Source organism: Pantherophis guttatus, chromosome 2 (genome assembly GCF_059756535.1).
Source record: "Pantherophis guttatus breed Tessera chromosome 2, ASM5975653v1, whole genome shotgun sequence".
NCBI lineage: Eukaryota > Metazoa > Chordata > Lepidosauria > Squamata > Colubridae > Pantherophis > Pantherophis guttatus.
The window spans coordinates 289,398,205-289,420,671 of record NC_142064.1 but is presented as its reverse complement, the minus strand read 5'-3'; the positions used below and the strand labels follow the sequence as shown (position 1 = coordinate 289,420,671).

Genomic DNA, 22,467 nt, shown 5'->3' with positions numbered 1-22,467 from the left:
GTTGAAGCCTTTCTCTATCAGGGAGCAATGGAGAGGGGCCTTTCTCCTATTCCCAAGCCCATCATCCCTGCCCTCTCCCTTCCCCTCAGACGCGGTCCTCTTTCCCGCCCTTTCTACAATCCTGGCACTTTGCCCCTAATCCACCAGGGGGAGCCTTCTGCTAAGAGAAGGTAGCGTCATGCGCTTCCCCATTGGTCCAGTGGAGGGCGAACGTCACAGCTGCCTTTCCATAGGAGGCTGGGAAGGAAATGACATCACAAACGCTTGCCGCTCTAGGCCTCCGCACTCGCTCTCCTTAACCCCTGGGGCTCCACAGGAGGCGGAGAGGCTGCGGGAGAGGCTGGCGGGGGGGGGGGAAATCCGGACGTGGCTCGGGTGAGTTGGGGGCTCTTCCCGGGCAAAGTGAGGCAGAGGAGGGAGAGATCCCCGCCCGGCCCTCCTACAGCTTCAACCGCAGATCCCATGCTCCCCAGCTGCCCTCTCCATGCGAAGAGCCCAAGTGGGGAGAGGGGAGGGTCAGCCTTGCGGAGGCCCAGAAGGTTGTTCAGTGGCTCAATTCCACTTTCTAATTCTTGCTATTTGTTTTTCTTCCCATCTCAGATACACAAAGTCGAAAGCATTTGAAATCTTTGCAAGGCAATTTTTTTCTCTTGGGGGAAGAAGAAAAAGAGCGGAATCCCTTGGGGGGATCAGTCCTGCAGCACCAGAAATGGTCCCGTGAAGGAAAAGGCATCTGGAGACCCACCAGAGTCCTTGGAGCCATTTGCAGTTGTTCTGCAGGACAGAGAAAGGATGGAGACACAACCTTTTGGAAAGGAGGGAAGCGGAAAAGGCCCTTCAGCTGCTCAGCCTGGGAAGGGGGGGAAGCTCTGGACAAGGACTGGGGAGGAGATCCTGGAAGAGGAAACCCTCCTCCCTTCAGAAGTTCAGCCCTTGAACTTCATCCAATACCAGGAGGCTGAAGGTCCCCGAGGATTTTGCAGCCATCTCCATGATTTTAGTAGGCGATGGCTGAGATCAGAAAAGCACACCAAAGCCCAGATGCTGGACCTGGTGGTTCTGGAGCAGTTCCTGGCTCTTCTGCCCCCAGAGGTGGAGAGCTGGGTGCGGGAGTGTGGAGCAGAGACCACCTCCCAGGCGGTGGCTCTGGTGGAAGGCTTCCTCCTGAGCCAGATGGAGGAGCAGAAGGAGCAGGTCGACTTGCAGGTAAGAGTTCAATAGAGAGTAGAGAATATGTTTGAATACTTCACCCCTCCTTCCCAAACTTCTGTTACATTCATAATATGTGGCGGTCCCACCTATTCTAGTAAGACATTGTTCCATTGTTTTCTCACTCAACCACATGGATGGATATTGGGGGCTTTGAGGTGGCGTTCTGAATATAGGAATCCACTTTATGTCGTGTGGTGTCCATTAATTCTGCTTCTTCCTTCCTCCTATTGGAAGTGCTGCACTGTGGAGATCAGAGGTCCTGAGGGAAAGAAGAACCCATCAAATCCCCCTCAGGAGCTATTTTTCAGGAGGATCCCTTGGAAGGATCAAAGTCACTACACCTCAGGAGGTAACTGAAGATCGTCTGATTACCCATCAGTCTTACCTTCGCTTTCTCTTCTTTTCTATACAATACCTCCTCCTATTTATACTTCTCCACACTAATTGCATCTACAGATAGTTGCCCAGTGACTCTCTTTAGGTGAGCCTCCTCCTCTTGGGGAAGGAGGAGATTGAGGTCCACCTGAAGTGGTGTGCTGAGGTATTTTTTCGTTTTTCTGGAAGACAAAATCGCTCGACTTGGTTCCCAGTTGGATGCCAGCGTGGTTGCTGGTCTGCTAGAAGCTCTTGAGGAAGCTTCTTGCTATCTTATCTGGGAACAGTTTGACCCCCTTGCTCCTGAAGAAGTGGACAGGATCCTAGGGAGTATGAATGGGTGCAAGCACCTGTGTTTTAGACCCATGCCCTGCCTGGCTTCAGAAAGCTTCCCAGAAGATTACAGGTGGATGGACTCTGGCGGTGATTAATGCTTCCCTACAGGAGGGGGTAGCGCCCCAGCATTTTAAGGAGGCTGTGGTCCACCCTCTTCCTAAGAAGCCATCGCTGGATCCCACCCTGTCTCCAATCTTACCTTTTTGGGGAAGGTTGTTGAGAAGGTGGTTGTGCAGCAGCTCCAGAGGTTTCCGGATGAAGCTGATTATCTGGACCCCTAACAGTCAGGATTCAGGCTTGGATTTGGAACTGAATCAGCATTCGTCGCACTTTTGTGTGATCTCTGGCTAGAGTGGAATGGGGCAGCACATCCATCCTTTCTCTGCTTGACCTCTTGGCAGCTTTCGATACCATCGACCATGGTATTCTCCTGGGGCGGCTTCAGGGGATGGGAGTGGGAGGCCCTGTGCTATCCTGCCTCATTTCCTTCCTCTGCAGCCGTTCTCAGTCAATGTTGTTAGGAGGGGAGAGATCCAGCCCTCCACCACTGCTTTGCAGGGTTCCGCAGGGCTCGGTACTATCTGCTCCTGTAACATTTATATGAAATCGCTGTGTGAGATCATCTGCTAGCATGGACTGAAGTATCACCAATATGATGATGATACTCAGCTGTATGACTCAGCCCGTGGTGGGTTAAGCGATGCTGTGTCCTCCCTATCACAGTGCCAGGAGGCTGTTAGGGGCTGGATGGGGAGCAATGGGTTGAAACTAAAGCTTGACAAGATTGAGTAGATCTGGGTTTGGAGTTCGTTGCCAAAGGGAGAATTGCCACTTCTGGTCTGGGATGGGGTATCACTACCCCATACAGACTCTGTGCGTAATCTGTTGCTTCTCCTGGACTCACAACTCCTGCTCAAAGAGCAGGTGGCAGTCGTGTGCAGGAGGGCCTTTGCGCAACTATGGGTTGTGCGCCAGAAACAGCCCTTCCTGGACCGACAATCCCTATTCACAGTCACTCATGCCCTAATCACTTCCGGTCTTGACTATTGCAACGCGCTCTACATGGGGCTGTCCTTGAAGAGCATGTGGAAGCTCCAGTTGGTGCAAAACGCAGCAGCCCACATGGTTTTCTGGAGACCCCGGTGTGCACAAGTATCACCTCTCCTGCAGGTGCTGCATTGGCTGCCAATTTCCTTCCTGGTGCAATTCAAGGTGCTGGTTGTCACCTATAAAGCCCTTCATGGCTTGGGACCAGGTTATCTGAGGGACCATCTCTTACCGGTTACATCTGCCCAACCCACAACAGTGCGGAGGCAGGGAATGTTGCAGGTGCCATCCCCTAGGAAGACACACCTGGTGAGACCCAGAAGAAGGGCCTTCTGCGTGGCAGCTCCCTCTCTCTAGATTAGAACATCATCCCCCTAGAGATGAGAATTAGAAGAAGAGATTAGAATGGCCCCCCACAGTAGCACTTCCAGAAGGCGCTGAAGACCTGGTTCTGCCAGACAGCCTGGGAAACCCAGAGTGGGATGAAGCCCATTAAACAGCTCCTGTGAGGTGCTTTCGCTGGGGCAAGGGGTATGGGTGATTTTATTATTTTAATGTATTATATAATTCTTCTTTTATTAGTTTTATTATTTTAATATGGGTTGATTATTCTTTTTTGCCGCTTTGAGTCGCCACGTGTGAATAGGCGGCATATAAATTGTCTAAAATAAATCAATAAAATAAATATTTTGTTAATTATTTATTTTGAAATTATTTATTCCTTACAGAGAAACAAAGAATGAAATTTTCTGGTTTCTATGACGGTGATCAAACAGAGGCTGAACCTCTAAATCAAGTAAGAAAAGGAAAAGTTATTAGATCTGTATTCTCCTTTCAGGAAGTGAAGAAGGTATACAGAGTTCTCTCTCCTTCTATTCCCTTCTTTGGACTGGGTTATTTTTGTGTCCCTCCACAACATGGAGAGCAGAATAGCAAGTTGAAGTTGCTGTCAGCCAGCATAGCTTCCTCTGGTTGTCTTGTTCTGCTAGGTGCTCCTCCAAATTTGCCTTTACAAGAAGCACTTCTTTTAACGTCCTTCGAGAATTAGGAATAAACGTATCACAGTGGCAGGAACTGCTGCACCACCTTTCTTTTTGTAATTTATCAACCTCCTAAGGTACAGATTAACAGAGTTGGGAGGCACCTTGTAGGTCATCTACTCCAACCTCACTACATCATTTCTGACAAGTGGCAGTCTAGTCTAGTTTCCAGGTTGAATTTCTCCTTGTTGAATTTCCATCCATTACTCTTTGTCTGGCCTTCAGGGGCTTTGGAAAATAGCTTGACCCCTCCTCCTCTCTGTGGCAGCCCTCAAATATTGGAACACTGCTACCATGTCTCCCCTGGTCCTTCTCTTCACTAGACAAACCATGCCCAGTTCCTGCACCCATTCATCGTATGTTTTAGCCTCCAGTCCCCTCATCATCTCAGTTGCTCTTCCTTGCACTCTAGAAAGAAGTCTCTCTAGAAAGAGTCACAAGATCTTTGTTACATCATGGCAACTAATACTGGATGCAAAGTTCCTAGGTGTGGTCTTACCAAGGCATTCTAAAGTGGAACTAACACTTCATGTAATCTTGATTCTATCCCTCTCTTAATGCAACCTATGATTCTGTTGGGTGTTTTTTGGCAACTGTAGCACGCTGCTGGCTCACATTTAAGCGATTGTCCACTAGGACTCCAAGATCCCTGTTGCACTTTCTACTGTAGAACCAGGCATCACCTATTCTATGGCAGTGCATTTGGTTTTTCTTTCCTAAATGTAGCACATTAAATTTCTCACAATTGAGGTTCATTTTGTTAGAAGTGCCAATCTGTCAATCCTTCTATATCTCGAGCCTATTTTGTGCAGTGTTGGTATTCCTGTCAATTTGGTCTTGTCTGCAAATTTGATGAGTTCCCCTTCTATCCCCTTGTCTAAATCATTGATGATGATGAACAGATATTGTGAATCCTCCTGTTCTGTTCTTTTTTCCGTGTTCAGGAGAGTCTTGTGTCCTTCGAGGAGGTGGCTATGTATTTCTCTGAGGAGGAATGGTCTCAGCTGGATCCTGACCAGAAAGCGCTGCATTCGGAAGTCATGCTTGAAAACCATAGGAACGTGGTCTCTCTCAGTAAGTTTTCTTGTCCCAAATCACAGAGTTCAGGAAGACAGATGACACATAGTTTTTAATTTAAAAAATCACTAATCAGATCAGGGGTGAAATCTAAATTTTTTTGCTACCGGTTCTGTGGGTGTGACTTAATTAGAGGGAGTGGCTTGGTGGTAAGGTGACGGTGGGCGTGGCCAAGTCAATGTCACTTCTTTGCCCTTTTTTAACCTACAAAAAACAACACAACACAACTGGCTCACCCTCAATGTAAAAGCTGTGCTAGACTCAAAATGGCCCCGCAACAAGCAGGAACCTCGCACAGCCACAAAAAGCCCAAAAAACCAACTTTCACACTTTACACAGACAAAATTCCACATACAGCTTTGTGAGATTTTGTGTGTTTGTGTAGTTAGAGTGAAACACTACAGAAACACACTAAATCTCAGAAAGCTGCACAAATATTATTTTATTTTATTTTATTTTTATTTTTATATAAAAGCAGCTAAATTTAAAACTTCCTAAACTTTAAATGGCTAGGTCTAAAAAAAGAACAACTAAAAAAAAACCCAATTAACTATTTTTTTTAAAGCTCCCAAAGGGGAAAAAAACTTACCCAATAGAACAGGGGTCTCCAACCTTGGCAACTTTAAGACTTGTGGACTTCAACTCCCAGAATACCTCAGCCAGCTTTGCTGGGAGTTGAAGTCCACAAGTCTTAAAGTTGCAGATAGAGCTGCTCACCAATGAGCTTGATTGCAGGCAGGGAGATTCAGTTGCTTGCTGATGCATGGATTGCGATCATCATGCGATCAGCAGCTAAGGTAAGCAAGCTGGAGGCTGGGGGGGGGAGAAAAAAAGAAACTTTTTTTCTTTTACATGGCTCTGGTGATCCAAGCTGAGTTGCCTGATTAGCAGGCAACTCAGCTGGAATGTCAGAGCTTGGCTGGTCAGAGCCAAATGCCTTTTGGGGCATTCCTTATCTGTATTTTTCCATTTCTATTTGAACTTATCTGTGGAGGTTGAGAAGAATGGGGTGTGCTTTTGTGTGTCCCCTGGAGATCATGTGATAAGAATATGTTGTCATTTGTCCTCGGAAACCTCCCCAAATTGTGTGAAAACAGAACGTTCACGCTCAGGCCATGGAAGAGCATTCTCCCAGTCCAATTCAAGAACAAAGGCCTCATGCAGTGTGACTCAGAGCATCCTAGGATACAGGTGATCCCTGAGTTACGACAGTTCACTAAGCGACTGTTTCAAGTTACGACCTAGCCATCTCCCAAGTACTTAAGACTCAGTCCTGAAATTACAAATGTTACAGCACCACGGCCGTCATTCACACTTATAAATGGCAGCAGAGGCGTTGCAACAACAATCATCCTACCTGTACCCCCACCCCATCCTGCTCGGACTTACGTTATGAGGATGTAGCGAGCCGTCGGTTCCTTTGCCTGCTTGGGTGCATTTGCAGAAAAAAGAGGTCTAAAGTAGTGAGAGATACACAAGATCAATAGTGGGAGATCTGGCACTACTGATCTCACATGAACTCGCACTACACTGCTTTAGGCCTCTGTTCTCTGGTAACCAAGACCTGCAGGAGATCCAGGGCAAAATGCTTTGGAAACAAAGGGGGGCCTCTTTGTTTTCAAAGACTTTTGCCCTGGATCTTGTGCAGTCCTCAGTTTATAGGGAACACAGGACCAAAGTACTGCAGTGTGAGATCCTGCAAGATCATTAGTGTGAGATCTTGTACTTCCTATATTGTGTGATCTCGCACTAAAGTTGTTTAGGCCTATGTTCTCTGCAATCGGAAGCCTGTACCAGATCTGGCCAAAAAACCCTTGCAAGCTAATGGGACTTTGGGGCAGCAAAATAGCCATTCTTGAAGCCTCCCAACCTTTCCAATCTCAGTGCAAAGAGCATTAACAAGCCAATGGGAGGCTTCAGGGAAGGGACTTCGCTCCAAAGTCTCATCAATGGGATCAAGGAACGGGCCGAGCGGGAGTCCTGCCTGCCAGACAGACGCGGTGGAGTACCTGCTCCAAGCAGTGGTGGGTTGCTCCCGGTTCGCACCGGTTTTCGCGATCCGGTAGCGGTGACGATATGACATCACCGAACTGGTTCTCCCCCCTTGCCCCTCCACCCCCCCGCATTATTCTTACCCTTTATTTGGCCCCACTCCCAATCTATTGCTGTCTCCTGAGTCCTAGCTGATGGCTAGAGGGAAAAAACCTGTTTAAACTCCTGCCGCCGGCTTCAAAGGGCCATCCTACAGCTGATCAGTGTTAAAAGAAAACAAATGAGTAGCCATGCTAGGGAAAAAGCGAAACTGAAAGTAAAGCAGGCTCTGCTGCAACGTGACAAAATGAGGCAGGGAGAGATTTCTTTTTCTTTTTGCTCACCAAAAAAGGTAGGTGCAAACAATGGGAAATTTAGGGCAAAAGAGGAGAGTTCAAGATTTTAAAACACAAAAGAAAAAAAGCTCTATTTAACTAGGGAATTGTAATAATTGAGATACTATTAATTGTATATTGTGTTGAAAGCAGAAATGGTTAAGTTGTGGTTTGGAGGAATATATGGGGGAAATTATTTGGTTTATTATTATTGGTAAATATAATTAATTGATTTGTAAGAAATTGGATTGCATGGAAATAATTGGAATATTCATGTTCATATTGATTAATATACAAAAAAGATAGTTATATAACTAACTGATTTATATTAAAATGTTGAATTTGTATTAAACAACTGTAATATTACATAATTACATAATTAACCAATGTGAGGATGGATATAAAAATAGATGACAATGGGAAGGGGTATAATATAGAATAAAAGGGAAAAATTGAATTTGATTAAGATTAGAGATGAGGTAATATTGGTTTTTTAAAAAAATAGATGAATAAATATGGCAAAAAGGAAATATAGGAATTGTAAATTTAATTGAAATGACTAAACACTGTTTAAATTTGTGAACCGGCAAATACTCTGTTCAAAGAAAATACATTGTATGTTTGTATGTGTGTTTCTAATTATTGCTATTTATTGCTATTTGTTCTCTTTTATTCTTTAAAGTTTTAACAATTCATTCTTTATCTTAATATCTTTATATTTGTTTGGGGTTGGCTTTCTTCCCTTTCATCTTTTTTATTGTACAGCAATCTTTCTCCTCAAACATACCACCTCTCTCTTTTCTTTCCTTCTTATTTTCTCTTTCCCCCACTCTTCTTCTCCTCCCTACTTCCTTTCTCCTTCTCCTCTCTTCCTCCCTCTCTTACCCTCACTCCTACTCTAATTTCCCTTCCCTTCCTTCCTCCCTTCTCTTCCTTCCCTCTCTTCTCCTTCCTTCATCCCTCTCTATTGCTGTATCCTTTTGTGCATATGGATTACTCAGAGGGCTGAAAAAGTTATTTTTGACTGGTCCTTGCACTTTTGACCAGTCCTTGAACTTACGACTGTCCTCACATTTTACGTTTTTCGCCCTATCTTGTCATCATGGTGAAGAGAAGCAGTTGTGAAATGAGTGACATGGTTGTTAAGAATGCTGCACGGGCATAAATGTGAGGATGGTCATAAGTGTGAGGACCAGTCAAAACTGCGAGGACCTGTCAGAAATGACTTTTTTCAGCCCTCTGAGTAGTCCCTATACACATAGCCATGGCCACCCGGTCACATGACCAGCTAGCCACACCCACCCAGTCACATGACCTCCAAGCCACGCCCACAAAATAAGCCATGCCCACAGAACCGGCAGTAAAAAAATTTAGAACCCACCCCTGGCTCCAAAGTACACCGGGAAAGAAGGAGCTTTTTTAAAAAGGGTTTCAGTTCTCACAGGTGTCTGCTGAAATTAACCGATAAGTTTTCTCCTTATTCCTCCTTGGGTGTTTCCCCTAATTATTCCATGGCTCAAAACAGACTTTGATTGAGATTTGCACATATATAGATAATTGTAAAGAAAGAGATGTTTTCTAGATATTTTCAAAGCTTTTAGGACTCATGAATATAGAAATCCTGTCTATATCACACCACTGTAAGCATGCAAACATAAAGGAATTTTGGAAAAATTCAGAAGGAAATTCACTTGACTTTGTACGGTTTGATCTTTTTCTCTAACCTTGTTACCATTTTCATTTCTCCTTTGCTTTGAAGGTAATAATCGGCAGGAGAATCAAAATTCCTGTGAACTGTTCCAAGTGATCAATGCTAATTTTTTTATTCTTTTTTTTTTAATTAAAAAGTTTTATCAAAGATACAAACATTTTCTTCCCGCCTCCCTCTCACCCCCCCTCCTCCCCCTTCCCCCCACCCCCCTTCCCGGAATTCCCAGAGCAAATACAGGGTATAGCATTTAACAATCATAAACTAAAATATGCTAACATTTTATAGACTCCAAGTTCTCTCTTGGTCTTTAACTCCACATAGTTAAAAAAAAACCTATAAACATATACTAGAGATTAGATTAAATATTTCATTCATAGGCTATTTGAAGCTTTTTAGTCTAATACTTGTTTTGAATATAGTCGATCCATCTTCTCCACTCCAGTACATATCTTTCAGTTGAATGATCTTTCAAGTACGCTGAAATTTTTGCCATCTCTGCCAGGTTCACTACTTTTAACATCCATTCCTCAATAGTAGTTAAATCTTCCTTCTTCCAGTACTGCGCCACCAGAAGTCTAGCTGCTGTTATTAAATTTAAAATCAGCTTAATCTCTATAACCATGCAGTCTGTAAATATACCCCCAAAACGAACTGTGGGGTAAATTTTATCTTTTTCTTTTATCCACCATATTTTTATCCAAAAAGCCTTAATTTTTTTACATGTCCACCATATATGATAATACGTAGCATCTTCACATTCACATCTCCAACACTTAGGTTGTAAACTTGGATACATACAGGCTAGCTTTTTAGGATCTAAATGCCATCTATAAAACATTTTATAAAAATTCTCTCTTAAATTTTGGGCTTGCGTAAATCTTATATTTCTAACCCATATTTTTTCCCACGTTTCCATCATTATTGGTTCTCCAATATTTTGTGCCCATTTTATCATAGAGTCCTTAACTAGCACTGTTTCTGAATCTATTTCAACCAATGCATTATACAACCTTTTTATATGCGTTTGGCCTTTATCTGTAATTTGTTTTACCAAGTTCTCATCCTCTTGCAAAATACCGATTTTTTTATCTTCTCTCTATCTAGCTTGCAGCTGACCATACTGAAACCATGTTTTAATTATTCTTCTCTTACTTGATTCATAGATTTTAATTGTAGTATACCTCTTTCTTTATAAAGAAACTCCTTATATATAATCTCATCTTGTTTTTGCTCTAGACTTATATTCTCTATCGCGTGTCTGGGTGCTGTCCACATTGGTAACTTATCATTTAATTTATATTTGTTAGGGAATGGGGTTGAGGGGTGTCCCCGAACCGTGAACCAGCTCATGAGCAAACACACTAGGACTGAAATAAAACTGACAGAGGAGTCTTGTATAAAAATATAATTTACTTCAAAATGTTTAAAAAGCACTATATCTTTAAAAAGGCACATTAATAACAAAGTCTTATCTTGGTTATGTGAAGCCAGGCTATCTCCCTAGATTCCTCTCCACAATACCGAAACAGTCCATAAGAGAAAAAAGCTAACATGACATTAAGCAGCTTCCGTGTCGATACATCATCGAGGTAGTAGAAGGGCAGCAGCATAAACTTCACAGCTAAAAGTCACCTGAAGAAAAAACAATTCAATCAGCAAACGTAGCTTGAAGCTCCTGGGAGGGAGAATGTCCAGCAGCAACAGTTCAGAAGTTGGCTTGCGTGCTTCAAATCAGCAAAAGGCAAGCCTCCGTAGGAGTATCTCTGCTACAGCGTCTGGACTCCTTATCTGTGTTCTCCTCCCTTCTGCAGCGTTGTACTGAGCTCTGCATCCAGCTTCCAGCAGAAGCTCTGCATCTAGGCCTAAACAGCATCTAGGCCCAAGTAGAAAGCGGAAAGGTCCTTGCTTATATGGGGAGTTAACCTGCAATTAACTAGGACGGGGAAGGCTTGCAGGTAATTGCAAACAGGAGATGGCTTGATTGAATCCATACTGTTTGTGACTGATCAAGTAGCCACAGCAATCCTGAAAACACTCGTGACAATATTGGTACTTTTTCCAGACATGCAATAAAGCATTCCTTAATATGTGACTTTTAAAAGTCTTATCCACTCTCTTGTCATATAATCGATAAGCATGCCAACCGTAAACCAAATCATATCCTTCAATGTTTAGTATTCTTTCCTCTGTTAAATTCATCCAATTTTTTCTCTAACCTTGTTATTATTTTCATTTCTCTTTTGCTTTGAAGGTAATAATGGGCAGGAGAATCAAAATTCCTGTGAACTGTTCCAAGTGATCAATGCTAAAGATGGAACGGAGAAGTTTGGAATTCGAATGGAACCAGAAACCCATGATAGAAACCAGTCAAATGATTGGAATCAGGAAAGCTCATCTTCCACCGATGGTCCGATGCAAGACTTTCTTGCCCAACAGGAGAAAATAAGGAAAAAATATATTGGTGAAAGTGTGAAGCCAATCAAAGCTAAATTACAAGTAAAAGAACACTATTTAAGCCAAAACAAAGGAGAAGATGCTATAAGAAAACACAATGGACAAAGTTACAATGGGACATTCATTCCTTCTCTTGGAAATAAATTCCTTACATCTCAAAAAGTGACAGATACAAAAGAGAAGCCTTACAAATGTTTGGAATGCGGAACATGTTTTGGAACAAGCAGGCAACTTACTTCCCATGAAGGGATTCACACTGGGGAGAAGGTATACAAATGCAGAGAGTCTGGTAAAAGGTTCAGAAGACGTAATCTTATTTCCCCAAAAAGGATCCAGGCAGGGGAAAAGCCATTTAAATGCATGGAGTGCAAAAAAATCTTTGCTCGAAGAAGTACTCTTATTTCCCATAAGAGGATCCACACAGGGGAGAAGCCGTATAAATGCATGGAGTGTGGAAAGACGTTTGGTCAAAGAGGTCATCTTATTTCCCATAAGAGGATGCACACAGGGGAGAAGCCGTATAAATGCATGGAGTGTGGAAAAACCTTTTCTCAAAGAGGTAGTCTTATTCGCCATAAGAGGATCCACACAGGGCAGAAGCCGTATAAATGCATGGACTGTGGAAAAACCTTTGCTGAAAAACGTAATCTTATTTACCATAAGAGGATCCACACAGGGGAGAAGCCGTATAAATGCATGGAGTGTGGAAAGACGTTTGGTCAAAGAGGTCATCTTATTTCCCATAAGAGGATCCACACAGGGGAGAAGCCATATAAATGCATAGAGTGTGGAAAAATGTTTTCTGAAAGGTCATCTTATTCGCCATGAGAGGATCCACAGAGGGGAGAAGCCGTATAAATGCTTGGAGTGTGGAAAAATGTTTTCTGAAAGACGTAATCTTATTTCCCATGAGAGGATCCACACAGGGGAGAAGCCATATAAATGCTTGGAGTGTGGAAAAATGTTTGCTCAAAGAGGTAGTCTTATTCGCCATAAGAGGATCCACACAGGGGAGAAGCCGTATAAATGCATGGAATGTGGAAAGGACTTTACTCGGAAAGTTAGTCTTAATTCTCATAAAAGGATCCACACTCAGAAGAAACTGTATAGCAATAGTAATTCCACTTAGACTTCTGGCTGGGGGCAATTAGCCTATAGTACTGCATTCTAATCACTGATCCACCACATTTCTATAGATTTTGGTATTTATGCATATTGTGCCTTTCAGATCCAAACGAGACAAGGTAGAATCCAACAAAATGAAATTTAATGTGGAGAAAAGTAAGCTTTTACATCTGGGCAGGAAAAACAGATTACCTGAAACCTGGCTGGATAATAGTAACTGTGAAGGGTCCTTGGAGTCGGAATGGATGATCAATTAAGCATGAATCACCTGTGTGTGGCAGCAGCCAAAAAAAGCGAACACAATCCTTGGTTTTATAAACAGAGGCATAGAATCAAAATCACATGAAGTATTACTACCACTTCATAATGCTTCAGTAAGACCACACCCGGAATACCGCATCCCCTTTGGGTCATCACATTACAAAAAAGATGTTGAAACTTTGGAAAAAGAGCAAAGAAGAGCAGCTAAGATGATTAAAGGCCGGAATACTAAAAAAAGAACTGTTATAGGAACTGGGCATGGCTAGTCTAGTGAAGAGAAGGACCAGGGGGAGACAGGATAACAGTGTCCCAATATTTGAGGGGCTGCCACAGAGAGGGTGGGGTCCAAGGCACCTGAAGGCTAGACAAGGAATAATGGATGGAAACTTATCAAGGAGCGATTCTACCCAGAAATAAGGAGAAGTTTTCTGACAGAACAATCAACCAATGGAAGAGCTTGCATTCGAAAGTTGTGGGCGCTTCATCACTGGTGGCTTTGAAGAAGAGATTGGACTGCCATTTGTCAGAAATGGTGTAGGGTCTCCTGCTTGGGCGGGGGGTTGGACTAGAAGAGCTCCAAGTTCCCTTCCAGCTCTATTCTGATTTTGATTTGGAATCCTCAATCCATTCTGGTGCTTTTTTGCTAAGTAGGAGGTTTTAAAAGAAAGATGAGTATCAATGGAGATTAAGGTTATCGTTTGCCCTCAAAGTGATGTGTGGATGCCAGTATTTAAGTGATACATTTCCAGTAACTCCCTCTGATGAGTATTTTATTTTATTTTATTTTATTAAATTTCTATACCGCCCTTCTCCCGAAGGACTCAGGGCGGTGAAAATCCACAAAATAAAACACATAAGTACAAAAATTTAAAATAGAATAAAATGAATTAAATAATTTGGCTGACACAAATTTAAAATACCCAATATTTTAAAAACAAATTAAAATTTGCATTTAAAAAGGGGAGAAGATTTAGGCCAGGCTGGCTTGCTGAAATAAGAAAGTCTTGAGCGCGCGACGGAAGGTGCGCAGATCCGGGATCCTCCGTATCTCTGGGGGGAGCTCGTTCCAGATCGTAGGTGCCCCCACAGAGAAGGCTCTCCCCCTAGGGGCCGACAGTCGACATTGTTTGGCCGACGGCACCCGGAGGAGCCCCTCTCTATGGGAGCGTACTGGTCAGCGGGAGTATATCCATTAGAGCAGAGTTGCAGGCAGAAATGCAATTAGTCCTGAATCCTTACTATTGTTTCAGCTTTTCTTCCTTTGCTTACTATTGTCACAGTCTGCCTTTCCACCGTTTCACTTTATGCAAGTAATAACAGAGAAAGAAAACCATAAGGAAAAGGGGGTTATAGTGATGCTGAATTAGAAAATGCAACTCATAGGTTCTTTCTCCTTATTTTGTGGTGGTCTTTCCTTGCCTTCCCTGGTGTTGCCCATCTCTGGACTCACACAATCTTATCAATACCTTTTTAAAGTGAAGTCTCCAGAACTGGACACAGTATTCCAAATGGAGTCTCACTAAAGCCCTATGTAGAGGGATAGGAGCTCCTTTTTGCTGAGGGTGGTACATCTGGTGATGCATCTCAGAATTTTGTCTGCCTTCCCAGCTGCCTGGCCACACTGCTTACTTACGTTGCAGTTATCCTTGTTTCAGTGCCATGGCAACTACTTTCACATAATTGTGGAAAAGAAGGAAAGAGAAAGCAGTGGTAGGGATATGTAGACACATATTAAGTTCCCATAGGTAGGCAGCCTGCTGGCCAACCCAGGCAGTCCCTGATTTACAATAATTTATTAAGTAACCATTTGAAGTTCCAATGGCAATAAATGATGGCTCTGACCTCCTCCCTCCCTCCCAAATTAGACATACTCCAGGATATCAGAATGAAAACCACTCTGGTGTGCTAACATTGCAAAGGATCAATCGAGAAGGAAGATCTTTGGAAATCAATGGGGACCAAAATAAGATGTAATTAAGAACTACTTCAAAAAATTACTTCAGTCCTTCCTGATGAAACACGCAGAAATGCGAATGGGAAGTTTCTCTGGGATGTCCAGATACCAAAAATAATCCAGCCTGCCAACAAAGGAGACAATGTGTAGCTCATGGTTGAAATGAGGGGTCCTTGGTGGTCTCTGAGCTTGATTGTGTTGTTGCAGACCTTTCATTAGCCAAACGAGGGAAGATCATCAGTGCACCAACCAACCTCAGAGGGCACCAAGGACCCCTCAATCCAACCTCCATCCACTGTGTCAAATTAATCACTGTCTCAACCAGGATGAATGCAGAAGCAAGGAAATGTTTTAGGCCAAAGACCTCTTAGGATGTGATGGAATAATGACTGCATGCAGAAAGCTTTAGGGTGAACAATGTGTATGTCGTAACATTAAATAACTTAAAATTAAGTAACTAGTCATGTAATTACTTGCTAAAGATGCATCAAATTCTTAATGGAGTCTTCAACTTTTCTTGTTTTGCATTTGCTTTTCTTTTTCTCTTTTCATTTATGGTCCAATGATATATCCCTGCATTCAATTCTCCAAGGGGCTTGGAGTAACTATAATAAACTTAAGCAACAGATGGCGACAGACCTGGCGAAAGGGGAAAATTTGCAGCTTTCCTTGATTGATAGGATATCAACTATTAAGATGAATATTTTGCCTAGAATTTTGTATCTGTTCCAGACAATTCCAGTTAGATTGGGGAACGATTTTTTCAAAGATTTGAATAAAATGGTGTTAAAATATATTTGGCAGGGAAAGGAGGCGAGGATAAAATTGAAGTTGTTACAAGATGCTAGAATACGGGGAGGCTTTGGTTTACCTAATTGGGAACTTTATTATCAAGCATCAAGCCTGATGTCGATTAAAGAATGGATAAATTTAAGAAATATTGGATTATTGAATCTAGAAGGGCATGATTTGTTGATGGGGTGGCATGCTTTTTTGTGGTATAAAGGAACAAAAATACAGGGGTATTTTAGAAGACAGCACATACTTGAGGCTCTGTTATTGAATTGGGAGAAGATTAAAAAACAACATTATCTGAAAATTCCAGTCCAGGTATCTACAATTGAAGCATTTTCATATTCAGTAGTATTCAGAAGGGAAGAAATTGTTAGATATAGTGAATTAATGAAGAGTGAACTTAAACCGAGGCAAGAATTAGAAAAACAAGGTTTCAAAATGGATTGGTTTTCTTACTTGCAAATACATTCTAGATATGAAGATCTTAAACAAGAAGGTTTATGACTAATTTAGATAAGATTTTAATGGGTTCTGATGACTATGTGATTAAAAAAATATATGGATACTTGTTAGAGGTAAAATTGGAAGAAGAACAAGTTAAAGAGTCAATGATAGCATGGGGGAAAATTTTGGTCATGGTATTGATTTAGAGAAATGACAAAAATTGTGGTCTCAGAATTATAAAATGACAATGTCTACAGCTTATAAGGAGAATTTGTATAAGATGCTTTACAGGCGGCACCTACCCCTGACGAGGGTAGCCAGAATGTTCAAGAATAAATCGGAGAAATGTTGGAAGTGTCATCAGACTCCAGGATCATATTACCATATGTGGTGGACATGTATAGAAGCTAAAAGATATTGGACTAAGATACACACGTGGTTGGAAAAAATGACAAACATATTGACTTTAAACAGAGATTTTTTATTGGTGATTTTACCAGAAACATACAGCAGAGAATTGCAATATTTAATTGTGAATGTTTTAACAGCAACTAGAATTGTATTTGCTAAAAATTAAGAGAGAAATTACCTACTGATGTTATTAAGAAAATTATGCAATGTGCTGAAATGAGTAAATTGACATTTGAAATTAGAAAACAGGAAGATAAACGATATTACTTGATAAGGGATTTCTTTTATCAATGGATAGATAATAAATCATGGAATTGAAGTATGAAATAGGGGGTTGATGTAAAGACAAAATATCTGAAGCTTTTTTTTTCTATAAAAGATAAAAATTTCTGTTATAAATTGGTATTTTAGAAATGGATTTATGCACAAGAGAATATGTACCATTCGACTCACTGTCTGTAATTGTTTGGAATGATGGTTTTATGTTTGTTTTTGTTTTAAAATAAAAAAAAATTCAAAAAAAAAATTCTTCAAAGGTCTTAACCTTCCTAGTCACATTTCTTGAGGTGAATTCCCTACTGAATCCCTATGTAAAAATGGTTTTTCCTCATCATAGTTTAGCTTTCTATTCCTTTTTCAGGATCTTCCTTTTCTTTCATCAGAAGAGACCGGAGGGGTCCCTTTCCTTTCTCCTCCCCCCTTTGCTGAGAGGCTGAACGAATAGTTTGGGAAGGGCAGCTGCATGTATTGAATTAGAGAAATAAAAAAAGAAATAAATTAAAATCATTTTCTTGATTGTGGCCTTCCTGCCTGTGTCCCATCTGCCTCCCCTTCAGGCGGAAGTTCCCAACAACTGCAAGACAAAAGCTGTCTTTCCCACAGAGACTCCTGGTCCTCTTCTGATCGCCCGGCTGTTTCTGACAGGATTTGGACCCTTTTGAGGCCTCCCACAATCTCCGTGGAGCCTTCAGGGCGGCTGTTCTTGAGGTGTTACAAAGAGTTACTTAATCCAATAAACTTACCCAAGGACAGTAGTAACTCTCCCATTAGCAACTCTGAGCACTTAAGAAAAGTTGTGCAGCTAAGATAATTTTGTAAACTAAGATTAATGCTTTAAGTAATTAGATGAACTTATTATCCAGTGTATGTAACCATAGAGGGAAAATCGGATGTATGATCTCATGATTAATCATATATGGAAAATGTATGATCTCACTGAATCCTTTGTCTTAGAAATGTATAAAAACCATTGTATCAGAGTTCTTTCTTTGTTCAAAGCTTCAGGTACAAATCTGGCTCTGAACCTTGCGCAATAAAGCTGTCTCTGACTGACCTGGGAATGTTTTTTAGTCCTTCCATTCCACAACAAAGGAAGCTTAAGCCCCTTGGAGAATTTAAGGCAGGGATATATTATTAGACCATGAATGAAAAGAGAGAAAGAAAAGGAAAAAGGAAAAGCAAACCAAGAAAAGGTGAAGGCGCCATTTCTAAGAAAACATTCAACCAGATTTGGAGTCAACAATGACATACAGAGGTTAGCTACAGTGAGCAAAACAAAATCTAAAAGTATGGAAAAGTGGTCAAAAATCCATTTAAAAAAATGGAAGTAACGTCTGATTTTCCTTTCTGTATCTATTTCTTTTTTTCTCCAGTTTGACATATTTAATAAGGATATTTGAAAAAACAGCTTCAACCAACCAACCAGCAGCTGAAATATGCCCCCCCAAGGTCATCCATACACTTTAGTGGGTTAGTAAGTTTTAATGCAACAAAGAAAATTTTATGCATGTTTACCATGTACTTAATTTAGTTACTTAATTTTAGGTTACTTTAACATTATGACACACCATAAAAAGACAAGAAGATGGTGCTAATACTTTTTTCCCTATGCATTTGTTTCATCTTACAAGATGTTCACCCTGAAGCTTATCGCACACACTCTACATTGACATCTGTCATTATTCCATCACATCATAAGAGGTCTTTGATTGAAAAAGGTTTCCCGCTTCTGCATTCATCCTGGTTGACTCAGATCTTATGCAAGGCACGAGCACTGCCTAGTGAGTGGGTGGGGTTCTTCTGGGGGGGACCTCATGCTGGGACTTTCAAGGGGGTCTTGCAAAGGCCTCATCCAGTCTTTGGAATCCTAGCAAGGGACGGGGGAAGGCCGTGGCCCCATGTTCCCCTGCCGTCCCTTTGCATCCATCTACTGGGGGGGGGAATAACGAGTTTCAGACCACCCATGTTGCTTCCCCCTCCCTAGGAGAAACACAGCATCATCCCCAGGAAGGAGGGGATCTGGGGGAGCCCTCCATCTCCCCCCTCATTTCCAGAATGGGAGTGGGAGGAGAGGGAAGGCTTGCATTACAAAAGGCAAACAGGACTCCTCTCTGCCCCCAAAATGCGGGGTGGGGGAAGCCGCACAGGTATTTCTGCTATTTATGGTGGGTCAGAAAACCTCGGCTGCCTCTTTGCCAGGAAGGGCTCAAAAGGCAGAAACTTTTGGGAGGGGTGGGCACGACAGTGACCCCATGTGATTGGGGGAGTGACACTCCCACTCCAGGTAGGATCCGAAGGGGGCAAAAAGAAATCCTTACTCTCCTCCAAGGCAGCCATGACCCCCCCCCCTTTGATCTGCCCCCAAGACAGACACAGACTTCAGAGAAAACTGCAGAAAAAACAATGGCTACCAACCTGCCTTCCATTGAGAACCTGTATACTGCACGAGTCAAAAGAGGGTTGTGAAAATATTTAGACCCCTCACATCCTGGACAAAAACTTCAACTCCTACCCTCAAAACGACGCTATAGAGCACTGCACACCAGAACAACTAGATACAAGAACTGTTTAACAGTCAAGAAATAAAAATGATTGGTTTAACAAAGATAAAGATGCTGGGTTTTATAGCTAAGATAAAATGAGGTGGGATAGCCAAAATAAGGAGGCGTATGTTGAGATTAATAGTTAAAATGAAATGAATGTTAGGTTTAATAACAGAAATAAAGATTATAAATGTTGAGCTCAATAGTAAAAATAAAATGATTATGTTGGAATTAAATATTTTATGAATGTTTATAATAATTGTATGATTTATACTTTTAAAATATATCCATCTAAGCAAATGAAAGAGAAAAAGAATGATAATTGGATAGGATTTAAGATTTAAGTAACGGGTTTTTGTGGATAATGGCATAGTTAAATAGACAGATTTGAGGGAAATAACTGAGTAAAATATTAAGTTGTGTTAATTGAAAATTAAGATTTGTTAGTGATTTGTATTAATTTGTGACTGGATCAAAAGCTTTGTTTTGAAAAGATGTGTTTTATGTTCATGATTTTAAAAAAATAATAAAAAACTTTTTTTAAAAAACCATCAAGCTCAGAGAGCACCAAGGACCCCACAGTTCAACCCTGAGCTACAAATATTATCTTCTCTCGATAAACACTTTTTAGTTAGAGGGTTCCCAGTGGGTTTCATTCTAAACTTTGGTATGATTTCTGTATATAAAGAATGTAGAATTACAATGGCTGAGTATTTGATCCTTCATACATCAAAAAAATACAAAGCTAAGGAATAAACAAAAAAGATTTGGAAAAAAAAAGGCTCAGGAAAGAAAGAGTGAAAGTGTAAGAAAGAAAGGAAAAAAAGGAAAACCGCAAAAAAAAGAACTTCCAACTTTCTTTGGTGCAGATATAAGTAAAAATATATCAAACTCTTACTCTAAAATTAACATTTGTCTACATTATTTCCATAATCCCATATCTAATCATCAACTTTTGATTTCAGTTTCTCACAAAAAGTCCAGTAATGATTCATATCACTTCAATCATTCTTTGTTAAGGAAACCACGACTGGCTTATTTAATTGCACCAAACTCTAAATAAAACAGGAATGGAAAATGTTGGTTTCCAAGGATTTCAAATGGCTTCCAGTTTCTGTATCTGAGATGGGAAGAAAAAATGAATATTAAGAATTAGAAAGTGGAATTCAGCCACTGAGCGACCTTCCCCCAACCTCCCCGGAGCCCCAAGCGGCTCATCCCAGCGCAGGACTGAGGTGCCCCCGAGCAGGGCCGGGAAGGAGGCAGCTGGAGAGGCCGCCCCGCTTCTCTCCCCCTCCGGAGACAGGGAGCCTGGTGCGAATCCTGCCTCCTCCTCGCCCGGCTTCTCTCCCCTCCTGCTGGGCCTCCGCAAGGCCGACCCTCCCCTCCCCCCACTCGGGCTCTTCGCATGGAGAGGGCGGCTGGGGAGCATGGGACCCGGGATCGAAGCCGAAGGAAGGCCGGGCGAGAATCTCTCCCTCCTGCGCCTCCCTTTGCCCGGGAAGAGCCCCCAACTCACCCGGGGAACGTCTGGATCTCCCCCCGCCAGACTCTCCCGCAACCTCGCCGCCTCCTGTGGAGCCCCAGGGGTTAAGGAGAGCGAGTGCGGAGGCCTAGAGCGGCAAGTGTTTGTGATGTCATTACCTCCCCGGCCTCCTCAGGAAAGGTAGCTGTGACGTTCCCCTCCGGCGAACCAATGGGGAAACGCATGACGTTACCTTTTTAGCAGAGGGCTCCCCCTGGTGGATTAGGGGCAAAGTGCCAGGATTGTAGAAAGGGCGGGAAAGAGGAGCGCGTCTGAGGGGAAGGGAGAGGGCAGGGATGATGAGCTTGGGAGTAAGAGGAAATGGCCCTCTCAATTTCTTTCTCCATCTTCCTCTCTTTCCTGTCCAGGAACCCTCTGTGGAGATGGAAAAAATCTCTCTGGAGGATTTAAAGTCGCTTCCCTCAAGAACAGCCGCCCTGAAGGCTCAGCAGAGATTGTGGGAGGCCTTAAAAGGGTGCAAATCCTGTCAGAAACAGCCGGGCGGTCAGAAGAGGAGGACCAGGAGTCTCTGTGGGAAAGACAGCTTGTGTCTTGCAGTTGTTGGGAACTCCCGCCTGAAGGGGAGGCAAATGGGACACAGGCAGGAAGGCCACCATCCGGGAAATGATTTTAATTTATTTCTTTAATTCAATACATGCAGCTGCCCTTCCCAAACAATTCACTCAGCCTCTCAGCAAATGGGGGAGAAGAAAGGGCAGGGATCCCTCCGGTCTCTTCTGATGAAAGAAAAGGAAGATCCTGAAAAAGGAATAGAAAGCTAAACTATGATGAGGAAAAACCAAGTCCTAATGGTTGAAAAACATCTTTTGCCTGTGCATTTGTTTCAGCTTCTGTTCATTCTGGCCCCTTGCTTGAAAGACAATTGTCATTATTCCATCACATCCTAAGAGATCTTTGACCAAAAAAGGTTCCTTGCTTCTGCATTCATCCTGGTTGACACAGATATTAATTTGACATAGTGGATGCAAGTTGGATTGAGGGGTCCTTGGTGCCCTCTGAGGTTGGTTGGTGCACTGAGGATCTTCCCTCGTTTGGCTAATGAAAGGTCTACAACAACACAATCAAGCTCAGAGACCACCAAGGACCCCTCATTTCAACCATGAGCTACACATTTTCTACTTTGTTGGCAGGCTGGATTATTTTTGGTATCTGGACATCCCAGAGAAAGTTCCCATTCACCTTTCTGTGTGTTTCATCAGGAAGGACTGAAGTAATTTTTGTAGTTCTTATTTTCATGATATTTTGGACCTCGTTGCTTTCGAAAGATCTTCCTTCTTGATTGATCCTTTGCAATGTTAGCACACCAGAATGGTTTTCATTCTGATATCCTGGAGTAGGCCTAATTTGGGAGGGAGGGAGGAGGTCAGAGCCATCATTTATTGCCATTGTAACTTCAAATGGTTACTTAATAAATTATTGTAAATCAGGGACTGCCTGGGTTGGCCAGCAGGCTGCCTACCTATGGGAACTTAATATGCATCCACATATCCC

General features: G+C 42.3%; 1 long non-coding RNA gene and 1 pseudogene across 2 annotated transcripts; one reads left to right on the top strand and one right to left on the bottom strand.

Annotated features, from left to right (window-relative positions):
* Window positions 1-297: 297 nt before the first annotated feature.
* Window positions 298-15,411, top strand: LOC117660146 (uncharacterized; annotated as a pseudogene). The gene is made up of 6 exons (XR_015731842.1): window positions 298-375; window positions 601-1,206; window positions 1,447-1,561; window positions 3,699-3,766; window positions 4,955-5,084; window positions 11,416-15,411. The product of XR_015731842.1 is annotated as an uncharacterized LOC117660146 (transcript).
* A 1,246-nt stretch (window positions 15,412-16,657) lies between these two features.
* Window positions 16,658-21,072, bottom strand: LOC148116095 (uncharacterized). Its single transcript, XR_015731850.1, has 2 exons — window positions 20,950-21,072; window positions 16,658-20,550 (listed from the first exon to the last, which is right to left on the bottom strand). It is a non-coding gene; the product is annotated as an uncharacterized LOC148116095 (long non-coding RNA).
* Between the last annotated feature and the right edge of the window lie 1,395 nt (window positions 21,073-22,467).